The sequence below is a fragment of the Dermochelys coriacea genome, chromosome 22, assembly GCF_009764565.3.
Source record: "Dermochelys coriacea isolate rDerCor1 chromosome 22, rDerCor1.pri.v4, whole genome shotgun sequence".
NCBI lineage: Eukaryota > Metazoa > Chordata > Testudines > Dermochelyidae > Dermochelys > Dermochelys coriacea.
This window is the reverse complement of record NC_050089.1, coordinates 13,230,401-13,247,318: the sequence shown is the minus strand read 5'-3', so window position 1 is coordinate 13,247,318 and position 16,918 is coordinate 13,230,401. Positions and strand designations below refer to the sequence as shown.

At 54.2% G+C, this 16,918-nt stretch overlaps 2 long non-coding RNA genes across 2 annotated transcripts; both read right to left on the bottom strand.

The window, feature by feature from the left end:
- Positions 1 to 1,006: 1,006 nt before the first annotated feature.
- LOC119846808 lies at positions 1,007 to 6,762 on the bottom strand. Its single transcript, XR_005290007.2, has 3 exons — positions 5,924 to 6,762; positions 2,638 to 5,802; positions 1,007 to 2,516 (listed from the first exon to the last, which is right to left on the bottom strand). It is a non-coding gene; the product is annotated as an uncharacterized LOC119846808 (long non-coding RNA).
- An 820-nt stretch (positions 6,763 to 7,582) lies between these two features.
- On the bottom strand, positions 7,583 to 12,657 carry LOC119846809. Its single transcript, XR_005290008.2, has 3 exons — positions 12,507 to 12,657; positions 9,223 to 12,385; positions 7,583 to 9,101 (listed from the first exon to the last, which is right to left on the bottom strand). It is a non-coding gene; the product is annotated as an uncharacterized LOC119846809 (long non-coding RNA).
- Between the last annotated feature and the right edge of the window lie 4,261 nt (positions 12,658 to 16,918).

The following is a 16,918-nucleotide window of genomic DNA, read 5'->3' as shown; positions in this document are numbered from 1 at the left end:
TGCAATGGGCCAGAGCCAAGAGCGCTGAAGAGGAGAGACCTCCATTCCCTCAAGACCGGGTGGTCTCTTTGCCCAGCAAGTGCCAGCGGCCCAAGACAAGCTAGAAAGGGGAGACCTGCACCCTTTTTACAGGGAGAGGTCAATGGCACAGGGCATTGTAAAGCCTGGGTCCTAAATAATAGAGAGCCAGAGAGACCTCGACCCTTCTTAGAGGGGGGGTCACTCAGCCACAGGCACGAAAAAAAAGGCTCTCCTAGTTTAAGAAGGAGAGGCTTAAGACCTTACACCCTGCTTACAGGGCAGTCCTTTTGCCCGGCGTGTCAACGTGACCTCTGGCTACATAAGCATGGCGAAGGAGACCCAAACCCTCCTTACAGGGTGGTCTTTAAGCCAGGGGCATCACAGAGGGCCGTAGCCAAGCGGGTGGACAAGGAGAACCTCCATTCCCTCGGTAGAGGGGGGTCTCTTTGCCCTCCAAGTGACTTTGGCATTAAGAGGGCCAGTGCAGAGAGGAGAAAAGGGAAACAGACCTGATCCCTGAGTACAGGGCGGTCACCCTTTCTTTAGAAAAATATTCCTCCTTTAAAGAAGCGGGTGGGCGGGCGGGCGGGGGGAGAAGTCCCCAATGTGAAAGGATCTGGAAATGAACAGGTAAGGGAGGAATCCCGCCGAGTCTCCCATTACCATTATATCCTCCATCCCTCGGCAACACCCCTTCCGACTTACCTTCCTACCCCACCAAGAAAATTTCAGCTTTGTGCCCCCTAACCTTGACCAAAAAGGACAGCCTTTACTTGTGACACAGTCCTGTTAATAGGGTTAGGTGCACCCACGTGCAAGCTCTGAATACCACTCCACGTACCTACACCAGCTGAGCATCACCACATTTCCGAAAGGACAGCCACATCCATCACTTCAAACATAGCCCTCGGAATAACCTCGGTCTCTCACCAAAGAAACAAAAGGCCTGGAATTCGGACACAACTTACAGAGCTCTCCGAATCTATACGATTAACACTAAGCCGTCCAGCAATGTCATTCTTGTGCCGAATAAAACAAGGGCTCAAAGCTGAGGTTGACTGGGCAGGGTAAATTGGGCAGGGGAAGAGGAAAGGAGGAAGGATCGCCTGGAAGGGAGGCTCTGAAAGGAGCCCCCTTCCTCACCTGTTCAGTTCCAGACTTTGTGACATATGGATTTTGGGACGATTTCTTGGCTCTCTGGGAAAGAAGGGTCGAATTTTTCACGGCCTCCACCATCCCCTTACAGCCGCCCCTTCGCCACACCAGGTTACATGTGACCCGGAGAAGAAAGACATGGGTCACAAATCAGATGTCACGTCAAAGCCCAAAAAAGCCAAATAGAAATCATTCTAAGGGAATTTACTGCGACTAACAGAAGTAGAACCTCAACCCTATTTAAAGGGGGGGTCACTCAACCACAGGCACAAAGAGGCTCTCCTAGTTTCAGAATGAGAGGGATAAGACCTTACACCCTGGTGACAGGGCAGTCCTTTTGCCTGGCGTGTCCAAGTGACTTGTGGCTACATAAGCATGGCGAAGGAGACCCAAACCCTCCTTACAGGGTGGTCCTTAAGCCAGGGACATTGCAATGGGCCAGAGCCAAGAGCGCTGAAGAGGAGAGACCTCCGTTCCCTCAGGAGAGGGTGGTCTCTTTGCCCAGCAAGTGCCAGTGGCCCAAGACAAGCTAGAAAGGGGAGACCTGCACCCTTCTTACAGGGAGAGGTCAATGGCACAGGGCATTTTAAAGGCTAGGTCCTAAAGAGTAGAAAGCCAGAGACTCCTCGACTCTTCTTAAAGGGGGGGGTCACTCAACCACAGGCACAAAAAGGCTCTCCTAGTTTACGAACGAGAGGGATAAGACCTTACACCCCGGTTACAGGGCAGTCCTTTTGCCGGGCATGTCAAGGTCACCTGTGGCTAAATAAGGCTGGCGAAGGAAACCCAAACCCTCCTTACAGGGTGGTCCTTAAGCCAGGGGCATTTCAATGGGCCAGAGCCAAGAGCGCTGAAAAGGAGAGACCTCCGTTCCCTCAGGAGAGGGTGGTCTCTTTGCCCCACAAGTGCCAGCGGCCCAAGACAAGCTAGAAAGGGGAGACCCGCACCCTTCTTACAGGGAGAGGTCAGTGGCACAGGGCATGTTAAAGGCTAGGTCCTAAAGAGCTGAAATCCACAGAGACCTCAACCCTTCTTAAAGGGCGGTCACTCAGCCGCAGGTGCGGAATGGGCCCATAAAGCATTTCTCTTGGCAAGGAGTGGACCTTGATCCCCGTTTACAGACAGGTCCTTTCCCTTGGTGCCTCAAGGGGGATTAAGCCTACGTGGACAAGTGTAAATGCCACAGGGAGGGCCATGTGTGCAATGTGTGCGTGGTTTTCGACTGGCCTTCTCTTCTCTTCTCTTCTCTTCTCTTCTCTTCTCTTCTCTTCTCTTCTCTTCTCTTCTCCTGCAGGTTCTTTGATGCTTCTGTCGTCCTCTTCCTTTTGTCCTTTGAGTTGCTAGAGAGAGAGAGAGAAAGAGAGAGAGGTGAAGCGGGATAGGTGCGGGCTGAGTGGACACCACAATTCCAAGGTCAATTCAAATTAAATGGACAAGGTCCTCGCCCCTCCTTGAAATTACCCCAGTTCCTAGGTTTCGGCACCAATCCGTAGCAGAAGGCAGGAGAGCTTGCAGCAGAACTCAGGGCCAGCTGGATGCAGAATACGCTGGGCTTTGACTTGGCTGAGAGCGTGAGGAGGCCACGGGCACAGGACAGCTACAAGGGCAAACCCTTAACTCTCTCAAGAGGCTGGTTTCTATAACTAGCTTTCAAAGGGGAGTGTAATCTTGGGAAAGACCTACACCCTAGTTAGAGGGAGCTCTCTTTGGTGATTTCTTGGCTTTTTTGAAGAAAGGGTTGAATTTTTCACGGCCTCCACCATCCCCTTACAGCCGCCCCTTCGCCACACCAGGTTACATGTGACCCGGACAGGAACTACATAGGACACCAATCACATTTCACTTCAGAATCCAGAAAAGCCAAGTAGAAATCATTCGAGTGCAATTTACTGTGACCAACAGAACGAGAACCTCAACCCTTCTTAAAGGGGGGTCACTCAGTCACAGGCACAAAGAGGCTCTGCTAGTTTCAGAATGAGAGGGATAAGACCTTACACCCTGGTGACAGGGCAGTCCTTTTGCCTGGCGTGTCCAAGTGACTTGTGGCTACATAAGCACGGCGAAGGAGACCCAAACCCTCCTTACAGGGTGGTCCTTAAGCCAGGGACATTGCAATGGGCCAGAGCCAAGAGCGCTGAAGAGGAGAGACCTCCATTCCCTCAAGACAGGGTGGTCTCTTTGCCCAGCAAGTGCCAGCGGCCCAAGACAAGCTAGAAAGGGGAGACCTGCACCCTTTTTACAGGGAGAGGTCAATGGCACAGGGCATTGTAAAGCCTGGGTCCTAAATAATAGAGAGCCAGAGAGACCTCGACCCTTCTTAGAGGGAGGGTCACTCAGCCACAGGCACGAAAAAAAAGGCTCTCCTAGTTTAGGAAGGAGAGGCTTAAGACCTTACACCCTGCTTACAGGGCAGTCCTTTTGCCCGGCGTGTCAACGTGACCTCTGGCTACATAAGCATGGCGAAGGAGACCCAAACCCTCCTTACAGGGTGGTCTTTAAGCCAGGGGCATCACAGAGGGCCGTAGCCAAGCGGGTGGACAAGGAGAAACCTCCATTCCCTCGGTAGAGGGGGGTCTCTTTGCCCTCCAAGTGACTTTGGCATTAAGAGGGCCAGTGCAGAGAGGAGAAAAGGGAAACAGACCTGATCCCTGAGTACAGGGCGGTCACCCTTTCTTTAGAAAAATATTCCTCCTTTAAAGAAGCGGGTGGGCGGGTGGGCGGGGGGAGAAGTCCCCAATGTGAAAGGATCTGGAAATGAACAGGTAAGGGAGGAATCCCGCCGAGTCTCCCATTACCATTATATCCTCCATCCCTCGGCAACACCCCTTCCAACTTACCTTCCTACCCCACCAAGAAAATTTCAGCTTTGTGCCCCCTAACCTTGACCAAAAAGGACAGCCTTTACTTGTGACACAGTCCTGTTAATAGGGTTAGGTGCACCCACGTGCAAGCTCTGAATACCACTCCACGTACTTACACCAGCTGAGCATCACCACATTTCCGAAAGGACAGCCACATCCATCACTTCAAACATAACCCTAGGAATAACCTCGGTCTCTCACCAAAGAAACAAAAGGCCTGGAATTCGGACACAACTTACAGAGCTCTCCGAATCTATACGATTAACACTAAGCCGTCCAGCAATGTCATTCTTGTGCCGAATAAAACAAGGGCTCAAAGCTGAGGTTGACTGGGCAGGGTAAATTGGGCAGGGGAAGAGGAAAGGAGGAAGGATCGCCTGGAAGGGAGGCTCTGAAAGGAGCCCCCTTCCTCACCTGTTCAGTTCCAGACTTTGTGACATATGGATTTTGGGACGATTTCTTGGCTCTCTGGGAAAGAAGGGTCGAATTTTTCACGGCCTCCACCATCCCCTTACAGCCGCCCCTTCGCCACACCAGGTTACATGTGACCCGGAGAAGAAAGACATGGGTCACAAATCAGATGTCACGTCAAAGCCCAAAAAAGCCAAATAGAAATCATTCTAAGGGAATTTACTGCGACTAACAGAAGTAGAACCTCAACCCTATTTAAAGGGGGGGTCACTCAACCACAGGCACAAAAAGGCTCTCCTAGTTTCAGAATGAGAGGGATAAGACCTTACACCCTGGTGACAGGGCAGTCCTTTTGCCTGGCGTGTCCAAGTGACTTGTGGCTACATAAGCATGGCGAAGGAGACCCAAACCCTCCTTACAGGGTGGTCCTTAAGCCAGGGACATTGCAATGGGCCAGAGCCAAGAGCGCTGAAGAGGAGAGACCTCCGTTCCCTCAGGAGAGGGTGGTCTCTTTGCCCAGCAAGTGCCAGTGGCCCAAGACAAGCTAGAAAGGGGAGACCTGCACCCTTCTTACAGGGAGAGGTCAATGGCACAGGGCATTTTAAAGGCTAGGTCCTAAAGAGTAGAAAGCCAGAGACTCCTCGACTCTTCTTAAAGGGGGGGTCACTCAACCACAGGCACAAAAAGGCTCTCCTAGTTTACGAACGAGAGGGATAAGACCTTACACCCCGGTTACAGGGCAGTCCTTTTGCCGGGCATGTCAAGGTCACCTGTGGCTAAATAAGGCTGGCGAAGGAAACCCAAACCCTCCTTACAGGGTGGTCCTTAAGCCAGGGGCATTTCAATGGGCCAGAGCCAAGAGCGCTGAAAAGGAGAGACCTCCGTTCCCTCAGGAGAGGGTGGTCTCTTTGCCCCACAAGTGCCAGCGGCCCAAGACAAGCTAGAAAGGGGAGACCCGCACCCTTCTTACAGGGAGAGGTCAGTGGCACAGGGCATGTTAAAGGCTAGGTCCTAAAGAGCTGAAATCCACAGAGACCTCAACCCTTCTTAAAGGGCGGTCACTCAGCCGCAGGTGCGGAATGGGCCCATAAAGCATTTCTCTTGGCAAGGAGTGGACCTTGATCCCCGTTTACAGACAGGTCCTTTCCCTTGGTGCCTCAAGGGGGATTAAGCCTACGTGGACAAGTGTAAATGCCACAGGGAGGGCCATGTGTGCAATGTGTGCGTGGTTTTCGACTGGCCTTCTCTTCTCTTCTCTTCTCTTCTCTTCTCTTCTCTTCTCTTCTCTTCTCTTCTCTTCTCCTGCAGGTTCTTTGATGCTTCTGTCGTCCTCTTCCTTTTGTCCTTTGAGTTGCTAGAGAGAGAGAGAGAAAGAGAGAGAGGTGAAGCGGGATAGGTGCGGGCTGAGTGGACACCACAATTCCAAGGTCAATTCAAATTAAATGGACAAGGTCCTCGCCCCTCCTTGAAATTACCCCAGTTCCTAGGTTTCGGCACCAATCCGTAGCAGAAGGCAGGAGAGCTTGCAACAGAACTCAGGGCCAGCTGGATGCAGAATACGCTGGGCTTTGACTTGGCTGAGAGCGTGAGGAGGCCACGGGCACAGGACAGCTACAAGGGCAAATCCTTAACTCTCTCAAGAGGCTGGTTTCTATAACTAGCTTTCAAAGGGGAGTGTAATCTTGGGAAAGACCTACACCCTAGTTAGAGGGAGCTCTCTTTGGTGATTTCTTGGCTTTTTTGAAGAAAGGGTTGAATTTTTCACGGCCTCCACCATCCCCTTACAGCCGCCCCTTCGCCACACCAGGTTACATGTGACCCGGACAGGAACTACATAGGACACCAATCACATTTCACTTCAGAATCCAGAAAAGCCAAGTAGAAATCATTCGAGTGCAATTTACTGTGACCAACAGAACGAGAACCTCAACCCTTCTTAAAGGGGGGTCACTCAGTCACAGGCACAAAGAGGCTCTGCTAGTTTCAGAATGAGAGGGATAAGACCTTACACCCTGGTGACAGGGCAGTCCTTTTGCCTGGCGTGTCCAAGTGACTTGTGGCTACATAAGCACGGCGAAGGAGACCCAAACCCTCCTTACAGGGTGGTCCTTAAGCCAGGGACATTGCAATGGGCCAGAGCCAAGAGCGCTGAAGAGGAGAGACCTCCATTCCCTCAAGACAGGGTGGTCTCTTTGCCCAGCAAGTGCCAGCGGCCCAAGACAAGCTAGAAAGGGGAGACCTGCACCCTTTTTACAGGGAGAGGTCAATGGCACAGGGCATTGTAAAGCCTGGGTCCGAAATAATAGAGAGCCAGAGAGACCTCGACCCTTCTTAGAGGGGGGTCACTCAGCCACAGGCACGAAAAAAAAGGCTCTCCTAGTTTAAGAAGGAGAGGCTTAAGACCTTACACCCTGCTTACAGGGCAGTCCTTTTGCCCGGCGTGTCAACGTGACCTCTGGCTACATAAGCATGGCGAAGGAGACCCAAACCCTCCTTACAGGGTGGTCTTTAAGCCAGGGGCATCACAGAGGGCCGTAGCCAAGCGGGTGGACAAGGAGAAACCTCCATTCCCTCGGTAGAGGGGGGTCTCTTTGCCCTCCAAGTGACTTTGGCATTAAGAGGGCCAGTGCAGAGAGGAGAAAAGGGAAACAGACCTGATCCCTGAGTACAGGGCGGTCACCCTTTCTTTAGAAAAATATTCCTCCTTTAAAGAAGCGGGTGGGCGGGCGGGCGGGCGGGGGGAGAAGTCCCCAATGTGAAAAGATCTGGAAATGAACAGGTAAGGGAGGAATCCCGCCGAGTCTCCCATTACCATTATATCCTCCATCCCTCGGCAACACCCCTTCCGACTTACCTTCCTACCCCACCAAGAAAATTTCAGCTTTGTGCCCCCTAACCTTGACCAAAAAGGACAGCCTTTACTTGTGACACAGTCCTGTTAATAGGGTTAGGTGCACCCACGTGCAAGCTCTGAATACCACTCCACGTACCTACACCAGCTGAGTATCACCACATTTCCGAAAGGACAGCCACATCCATCACTTCAAACATAGCCCTCGGAATAACCTCGGTCTCTCACCAAAGAAACAAAAGGCCTGGAATTCGGACACAACTTACAGAGCTCTCCGAATCTATACGATTAACACTAAGCCGTCCAGCAATGTCATTCTTGTGCCGAATAAAACAAGGGCTCAAAGCTGAGGTTGACTGGGCAGGGTAAATTGGGCAGGGGAAGAGGAAAGGAGGAAGGATCGCCTGGAAGGGAGGCTCTGAAAGGAGCCCCCTTCCTCACCTGTTCAGTTCCAGACTTTGTGACATATGGATTTTGGGACGATTTCTTGGCTCTCTGGGAAAGAAGGGTCGAATTTTTCACGGCCTCCACCATCCCCTTACAGCCGCCCCTTCGCCACACCAGGTTACATGTGACCCGGAGAAGAAAGACATGGGTCACAAATCAGATGTCACGTCAAAGCCCAAAAAAGCCAAATAGAAATCATTCTAAGGGAATTTACTGCGACTAACAGACGTAGAACCTCAACGCTATTTAAAGGGGGGGTCACTCAACCACAGGCACAAAGAGGCTCTCCTAGTTTCAGAATGAGAGGGATAAGACCTTACACCCTGGTGACAGGGCAGTCCTTTTGCCTGGCGTGTCCAAGTGACTTGTGGCTACATAAGCATGGCGAAGGAGACACAAACCCTCCTTACAGGGTGGTCCTTAAACGAGGGACATTGCAATGGGCCAGAGCCAAGAGCGCTGAAGAGGAGAGACCTCCGTTCCCTCAGGAGAGGGTGGTCTCTTTGCCCAGCAAGTGCCAGTGGCCCAAGACAAGCTAGAAAGGGGAGACCTGCACCCTTCTTACAGGGAGAGGTCAATGGCACAGGGCATTTTAAAGGCTAGGTCCTAAAGAGTAGAAAGCCAGAGACTCCTCGACTCTTCTTAAAGGGGGGGTCACTCAACCAAAGGCACAAAAAGGCTCTCCTAGTTTACGAACGAGAGGGATAAGACCTTACACCCCCGTTACAGGGCAGTCCTTTTGCCGGACATGTCAAGGTCACCTGTGGCTAAATAAGGCTGGCGAAGGAAACCCAAACCCTCCTTACAGGGTGGTCCTTAAGCCAGGGGCATTTCAATGGGCCAGAGCCAAGAGCGCTGAAAAGGAGAGACCTCCGTTCCCTCAGGAGAGGGTGGTCTCTTTGCCCCACAAGTGCCAGCGGCCCAAGACAAGCTAGAAAGGGGAGACCCGCACCCTTCTTACAGGGAGAGGTCAGTGGCACAGGGCATGTTAAAGGCTAGGTCCTAAAGAGCTGAAATCCACAGAGACCTCAACCCTTCTTAAAGGGCGGTCACTCAGCCGCAGGTGCGGAATGGGCCCATAAAGCATTTCTCTTGGCAAGGAGTGGACCTTGATCCCCGTTTACAGACAGGTCCTTTCCCTTGGTGCCTCAAGGGGGATTAAGCCTACGTGGACAAGTGTAAATGCCACAGGGAGGGCCATGTGTGCAATGTGTGCGTGGTTTTCGACTGGCCTTCTCTTCTCTTCTCTTCTCTTCTCTTCTCTTCTCTTCTCTTCTCTTCTCTTCTCTTCTCTTCTCTTCTCCTGCAGATTCTTTGATGCTTCTGTCGTCCTCTTCCTTTTGTCCTTTGAGTTGCTAGAGAGAGAGAGAGAAAGAGAGAGAGGTGAAGCGGGATAGGTGCGGGCTGAGTGGACACCACGATTCCAAGGTCAATTCAAATTAAATGGACAAGGTCCTTGCCCCTCCTTGAAATTACCCCAGTTCCTAGGTTTCGGCACCAATCCGTAGCAGAAGGCAGGAGAGCTTGCAACAGAACTCAGGGCCAGCTGGATGCAGAATACGCTGGGCTTTGACGTGGCTGAGAGCGTGAGGAGGCCACGGGCACAGGACAGCTACAAGGGCAAACCCTTAACTCTCTCAAGAGGCTGGTTTCTATAACTAGCTTTCAAAGGGGAGTGTAATCTTGGGAAAGACCTACACCCTCGTTAGAGGGAGCTCTCTTTGGTGATTTCTTGGCTTTTTTGAAGAAAGGGTTGAATTTTTCACGGCCTCCACCATCCCCTTACAGCCGCCCCTTCGCCACACCAGGTTACATGTGACCCCGACAGGAACTACATAGGACACCAATCACATTTCACTTCAGAATCCAGAAAAGCCAAGTAGAAATCATCCGAGTGTAATTTACTGTGACCAACAGAACGAGAACCTCAACCCTTCTTAAAGGGGGGTCACTCAGTCACAGGCACAAAGAGGCTCTGCTAGTTTCAGAATGAGAGGGATAAGACCTTACACCCTGGTGACAGGGCAGTCCTTTTGCCTGGCGTGTCCAAGTGACTTGTGGCTACATAAGCACGGCGAAGGAGACCCAAACCCTCCTTACAGGGTGGTCCTTAAGCCAGGGACATTGCAATGGGCCAGAGCCAAGAGCGCTGAAGAGGAGAGACCTCCATTCCCTCAAGACAGGGTGGTCTCTTTGCCCAGCAAGTGCCAGCGGCCCAAGACAAGCTAGAAAGGGGAGACCTGCACCCTTTTTACAGGGAGAGGTCAATGGCACAGGGCATTGTAAAGCCTGGGTCCTAAATAATAGAGAGCCAGAGAGACCTCGACCCTTCTTAGAGGGGGGGTCACTCAGCCACAGGCACGAAAAAAAAGGCTCTCCTAGTTTAAGAAGGAGAGGCTTAAGACCTTACACCCTGCTTACAGGGCAGTCCTTTTGCCCGGCGTGTCAACGTGACCTCTGGCTACATAAGCATGGCGAAGGAGACCCAAACCCTCCTTACAGGGTGGTCTTTAAGCCAGGGGCATCACAGAGGGCCGTAGCCAAGCGGGCGGACAAGGAGAAACCTCCATTCCCTCGGTAGAGGAGGGTCTCTTTGCCCTCCAAGTGACTTTGGCATTAAGAGGGCCAGTGCAGAGAGGAGAAAAGGGAAACAGACCTGATCCCTGAGTACAGGGCGGTCACCCTTTCTTTAGAAAAATATTCCTCCTTTAAAGAAGCGGGTGGGCGGGCGGGCGGGGGGAGAAGTCCCCAATGTGAAATGATCTGGAAAGGAACAGGTAAGGGAGGAATCCCGCCGAGTCTCCCATTACCATTATATCCTCCATCCCTCGGCAACACCCTTTCCGACTTACCTTCCTACCCCACCAAGAAAATTTCAGCTTTGTGCCCCCTAACCTTGACCAAAAGGACAGCCTTTACTTGTGACACAGTCCTGTTAATAGGGTTAGGTGCACCCACGTGCAAGCTCTGAATACCACTCCACGTACCTACACCAGCTGAGCATCACCACATTTCCGAAAGGACAGCCACATCCATCACTTCAAACATAGCCCTCGGAATAACCTCGGTCTCTCACCAAAGAAACAAAGGCCTGGAATTCGGACACAACTTACAGAGCTCTCCGAATCTATACGATTAACACTAAGCCGTCCAGCAATGTCATTCTTGTGCCGAATAAAACAAGGGCTCAAAGCTGAGGTTGACTGGGCAGGGTAAATTGGGCAGGGGAAGAGGAAAGGAGGAAGGATCGCCTGGAAGGGAGGCTCTGAAAGGAGCCCCCTTCCTCACCTGTTCAGTTCCAGACTTTGTGACATATGGATTTTGGGACGATTTCTTGGCTCTCTGAGAAAGAAGGGTCGAATTTTTCACGGCCTCCACCATCCCCTTACAGCCGCCCCTTCGCCACACCAGGTTACATGTGACCCGGAGAAGAAAGACATGGGTCACAAATCAGATGTCACGTCAAAGCCCAAAAAAGCCAAATAGAAATCATTCTAAGGGAATTTACTGCGACTAACAGAAGTAGAACCTCAACCCTATTTAAAGGGGGGGTCACTCAACCACAGGCACAAAGAGGCTCTCCTAGTTTCAGAATGAGAGGGATAAGACCTTACACCCTGGTGACAGGGCAGTCCTTTTGCCTGGCGTGTCCAAGTGACTTGTGGCTACATAAGCATGGCGAAGGAGACCCAAACCCTCCTTACAGGGTGGTCCTTAAGCCAGGGACATTGCAATGGGCCAGAGCCAAGAGCGCTGAAGAGGAGAGACCTCCGTTCCCTCAGGAGAGGGTGGTCTCTTTGCCCAGCAAGTGCCAGTGGCCCAAGACAAGCTAGAAAGGGGAGACCTGCACCCTTCTTACAGGGAGAGGTCAATGGCACAGGGCATTTTAAAGGCTAGGTCCTAAAGAGTAGAAAGCCAGAGACTCCTCGACTCTTCTTAAAGGGGGGGTCACTCAACCACAGGCACAAAAAGGCTCTCCTAGTTTACGAACGAGAGGGATAAGACCTTACACCCCGGTTACAGGGCAGTCCTTTTGCCGGGCATGTCAAGGTCACCTGTGGCTAAATAAGGCTGGCGAAGGAAACCCAAACCCTCCTTACAGGGTGGTCCTTAAGCCAGGGGCATTTCAATGGGCCAGAGCCAAGAGCGCTGAAAAGGAGAGACCTCCGTTCCCTCAGGAGAGGGTGGTCTCTTTGCCCCACAAGTGCCAGCGGCCCAAGACAAGCTAGAAAGGGGAGACCCGCACCCTTCTTACAGGGAGAGGTCAGTGGCACAGGGCATGTTAAAGGCTAGGTCCTAAAGAGCTGAAATCCACAGAGACCTCAACCCTTCTTAAAGGGCGGTCACTCAGCCGCAGGTGCGGAATGGGCCCATAAAGCATTTCTCTTGGCAAGGAGTGGACCTTGATCCCCGTTTACAGACAGGTCCTTTCCCTTGGTGCCTCAAGGGGGATTAAGCCTACGTGGACAAGTGTAAATGCCACAGGGAGGGCCATGTGTGCAATGTGTGCGTGGTTTTCGACTGGCCTTCTCTTCTCTTCTCTTCTCTTCTCTTCTCTTCTCTTCTCTTCTCTTCTCTTCTCTTCTCCTGTAGTTTCTTTGGTGCTTCTGTCGTCCTCTTCCTTTTGTCCTTTGAGTTGCTAGAGAGAGAGAGAGAAAGAGAGAGAAGTGAAGCGGGATAGGTGCGGGCTGAATGGACACCATGATTCCAAGGTCAATTCAAATTAAATGGACGAGGTCCTCGCCCCTCCTTGAAATTACCCTAATTTTAGGTTTCGGCACCAATCCGTAGCAGAAGGCAGGAGAGCTTGCAGCAGAACTCAGGGCCAGCTGGATGTAGGATTAAGGGGATTAAGCTTTTTTTGAGAATTTAAGTGCTGAGCCCTCATTACAGGGAGGGCCATGTGTGTAATGTGTGCATGGTTTTTGACTGGGCTTTTCTTCTTTTTTCTTGCAATTTGTTTTGTGCTTTTGTTGTCTTCTTCTTTTTTTCCTTTCGTTTGCTAGAAAGAGAGAGAGAAAGAAAGAGAGAATAGGTGAAGCTCGTTAGGTGTGGGTTTAGTGGACACCGCGATTCCAAGGTAAATTCAGACTAAATGTCCAAGGTCTTCCTCCCTCCTTGAAATTCCTAGGTTTCGGTACTAAATCATAGGTTTTTGCACGAATCTGAAGCAGAAGGCATGAGAGTTTGTAGTAAAACTCAGCACCTCCTGCCCTGTCAGCATGAACTGCCTAAGATATTACCTACTCTGTTCCTCTTTCCCAGTCATCTCAGGCCTCCACAGGTATTTCATATCGAGGGCCTCATTGGCAGTCTGTACAATATGCCTTAGATGTTTGCCACTTAATACTTCTTGTCAAATTAGTGGAACCTTTTCCCTCTTTTCCCACCCGTGGAATTCTGCCCAGGTAGCCGCCTCAGTGGTTTTCCCGCCTAGCTGATTCTGTCCAATCAGTGTATATCATTTCCAGATTTTCCCACCCTGTCAGCGTGTGCTGTTTCTGGGCTTTCCCACACAACACCTACTGCACATGTAATGCGAGCCAGCTCTGGTATTTTCCCACCCATTGCCTTTTGCCCCATCATGCAATGTACTTTCAGGCTCTTCCCTGCAGTGCCTACAGCCCAGTCAGCCTGAGCTCTCAGTGTTTTTCCCCACCCCGTGCCTCCTGCCCAGTCAGCACGAGTCGCCTCTGCACTTTCCCTCCCAGCACCTGCTGCCTAATCAGCATGAACTTCCTCTGGGCTTTCCTGCCCAGTATCTTCTTCCCAGTCAGTGCGAAACTGCCTCCAGCCTTTCCCACCCAGCTTCTTCTGCCCTGTCTGTGCAAGCCACCTGTGGGCTTCTCCCACCCAGCCCCTCCTGCCCAGTCAGCTCTACCCACCTTTGGGGTTTTTCCCCAGTGCCTACAGCCCACTCAGCACGAGCCACCTCAGTGGTATTCCCAACCAGTACCTCTTGGCCATGTAGCCCACGCTGCCTCAGTGGTTTTCCTGCCTAGCTACTTCTGCCCAATCAGCGCATGTCATTTCTGGATTTTTCCACCCAGTGCTTCCTGCCCAGTCAGCGTGAGCTGCCTCTGGGCTTTCCCACCCAATGTCTCCTGCCTTGTCAGCGTGAGCCACTGCTGGGGTTTCCTGCCCAGCCCCTACTGCACATGTAGTGCAAGCCAGCTCAGGGGTTTTCCTCTCCTCCGCCTCCTGCCTTGTCAGAACAAGCCACTTCAGTGGTTTTCCCACCCAGTGCCTCTTGCTCAGTCAGCTCGACCCACCTTTACGTTTTTCCCCCACTGCCTACAGCTCAGTCAGCCTGAGCTGCTTTAGAGATTTTTGCGCCCAGCACCTCCTGCCCTATCAGCATGAGCCAGCTCTGGACTTTCCCGCTCAGCGCCTTCTGCATCGCCAGGGCAGACTGCCTGAGGGCTTTCCCACTCAGCGCCTTCTGCATCCTCAGGGCAGACTGCCAGAGGGCTTTCCCGCTCAGCGCCTTCTGCATCCTCAGGGCAGACCGCCTGAGGGCTTTCCCGCTCAGCGCCTTCTGCATCGCCAGGGCAGACCGCCTGAGGGCTTTCCCGCTCAGCGCCTTCTGCATCCTCAGGGCAGACCGCCTGAGGGCTTTCCCGCTCAGCGCCTTCTGCATCGCCAGGGCAGACCGCCTGAGGGCTTTCCCACTCAGCGCCTTCTGCATCGCCAGGGCAGACCGCCTGAGGGCTTTCCCGCTCAGTGCCTTCTGCATAGCCAGGGGAGACCGCCTGAGGGCTTTCCCGCTCAGTGCCTTCTGCATAGCCAGGGGAGACCGCCTGAGGGCTTTCCCGCTCAGCGCCTTCTGCATACCCAGGGCAGACCGCCTGAGAGCTTTCCCGCTCAGTGCTTTCTGCATCCTCAGGGCAGACTGCCTGAGGGCTTTCCCGCTCAGCGCCTTCTGCATCGACAGGGCAGACTGCCTGAGGGCTTTCCCACTCAGCGCCTTCTGCATCCTCAGGGCAGACTGCCAGAGGGCTTTCCCGCTCAGCGCCTTCTGCATCCTCAGGGCAGACCGCCTGAGGGCTTTCCCGCTCAGCGCCTTCTGCATCGCCAGGGCAGACCGCCTGAGGGCTTTCCCACTCAGCGCCTTCTGCATCGCCAGGGCAGACCGCCTGAGGGCTTTCCCGCTCAGTGCCTTCTGCATAGCCAGGGGAGACCGCCTGAGGGCTTTCCCGCTCAGTGCCTTCTGCATAGCCAGGGGAGACCGCCTGAGGGCCGACCCGCTCAGCGCCTTCTGCATACCCAGGGCAGACCGCCTGAGAGCTTTCCCGCTCAGTGCTTTCTGCATCCTCAGGGCAGACTGCCTGAGGGCTTTCCCGCTCAGCGCCTTCTGCATCGACAGGGCAGACTGCCTGAGGGCTTTCCCACTCAGCGCCTTCTGCATCCTCAGGGCAGACTGCCAGAGGGCTTTCCCGCTCAGCGCCTTCTGCATCCTCAGGGCAGACCGCCTGAGGGCTTTCCCGCTCAGCGCCTTCTGCATCGCCAGGGCAGACCGCCTGAGGGCTTTCCCACTCAGCGCCTTCTGCATCGCCAGGGCAGACCGCCTGAGGGCTTTCCCGCTCAGTGCCTTCTGCATAGCCAGGGGAGACCGCCTGAGGGCTTTCCCGCTCAGCGCCTTCTGCATACCCAGGGCAGACCGCCTGAGAGCTTTCCCGCTCAGTGCTTTCTGCATCCTCAGGGCAGACTGCCTGAGGGCTTTCCCGCTCAGCGCCTTCTGCATCGACAGGGCAGACTGCCTGAGGGCTTTCCCACTCAGCGCCTTCTGCATCCTCAGGGCAGACCGCCTCAGGGCTTTCCCGCTCAGCGCCTTCTGCATCGCCAGGGCAGACTGCCTGAGGGCTTTCCCGCTCAGCGCCTTCTGCATCGCCAGGGCAGACTGCCTGAGGGCTTTCCCGCTCAGCGCCTTCTGCATCCTCAGGGCAGACCGCCTGAGGGCTTTCCCGCTCAGCGCCTTCTGCATCGCCAGGGCAGACCGCCTGAGGGCTTTCCCGCTCAGCGCCTTCTGCATCGCCAGGGCAGACCGCCTGAGGGCTTTCCCGCTCAGGGCCTTCTGCATCGCTAGGGCAGACCGCCTGAGGGCTTTCCCGCTCAGGGCCTTCTGCATCGCCAGGGCAGACCGCCTGAGGGCTTTCCCGCTCAGGGCCTTCTGCATCGCCAGGGCAGACCGCCTGAGGGCTTTCCCGCTCAGCGCCTTCTGCATCGCCAGGGCAGACCGCCTGAGGGCTTTCCCGCTCAGCGCCTTCTGCATCGCCAGGGCAGACCGCCTGAGGGCTTTCCCGCTCAGCGCCTTCTGCATCGCCAGGGCAGACCGCCTGAAGGCTTTCCCGCTCAGCGCCTTCTGCATCGCCAGGGCAGACCGCCTGAGGGCTTTCCCGCTCAGCGCCTTCTGCATCGCCAGGGCAGACCGCCTGAGGGCTTTCCCGCTCAGCGCCTTCTGCATAGCCAGGGCAGACCGCCTGAGGGCTTTCCCGCTCAGCGCCTTCTGCATAGCCAGGGCAGACCGCCTGAGAGCTTTCCCTCTCAGCGCCTTCTGCATCGCCAGGGCAGACCGCCTGAGGGCTTTCCCGCTCAGGGCCTTCTGCATCGCCAGGGCAGACCGCCTGAGGGTTTTCCCGCTCAGCGCCTTCTGCATCGCCAGGGCAGATCGCCTGAGGGCTTTCCCGCTCAGCGCCTTCTGCACTGCCAGGGCAGACCGCCTGAGGGCTTTCCCGCTCAGCGCCTTCTGCATAGCCAGGGCAGACCGCCTGAGGGCTTTCCCGCTCAGCGCCTTCTGCATCCTCAGGGCAGACCGCCTGAGGGCTTTCCCGCTCAGCGCCTTCTGCATCGCCAGGGCAGACCGCCTGAGGGCTTTCCCGCTCAGCACCTTCTGCATAGCCAGGGCAGACCGCCTGAGGGCTTTCCCGCTCAGCGCCTTCTGCATACCCAGGGCAGACCGCCTGAGGGCTTTCCCGATCAACGCCTTCTGCATAGCCAGGGCAGACCGCCTGAGGGCTTTCCCACTCAGCGCCTTCTGCATAGCCAGGGCAGACCGCCTGAGGGCTTTCCCGCTCAGAGCCTTCTGCATAGCCAGGGCAGACCGCCTGAGGGCTTTCCCGCTCAGCGCCTTCTGCATCGCCAGGGCAGACCGCCTGAGGGCTTTCCCGCTCAG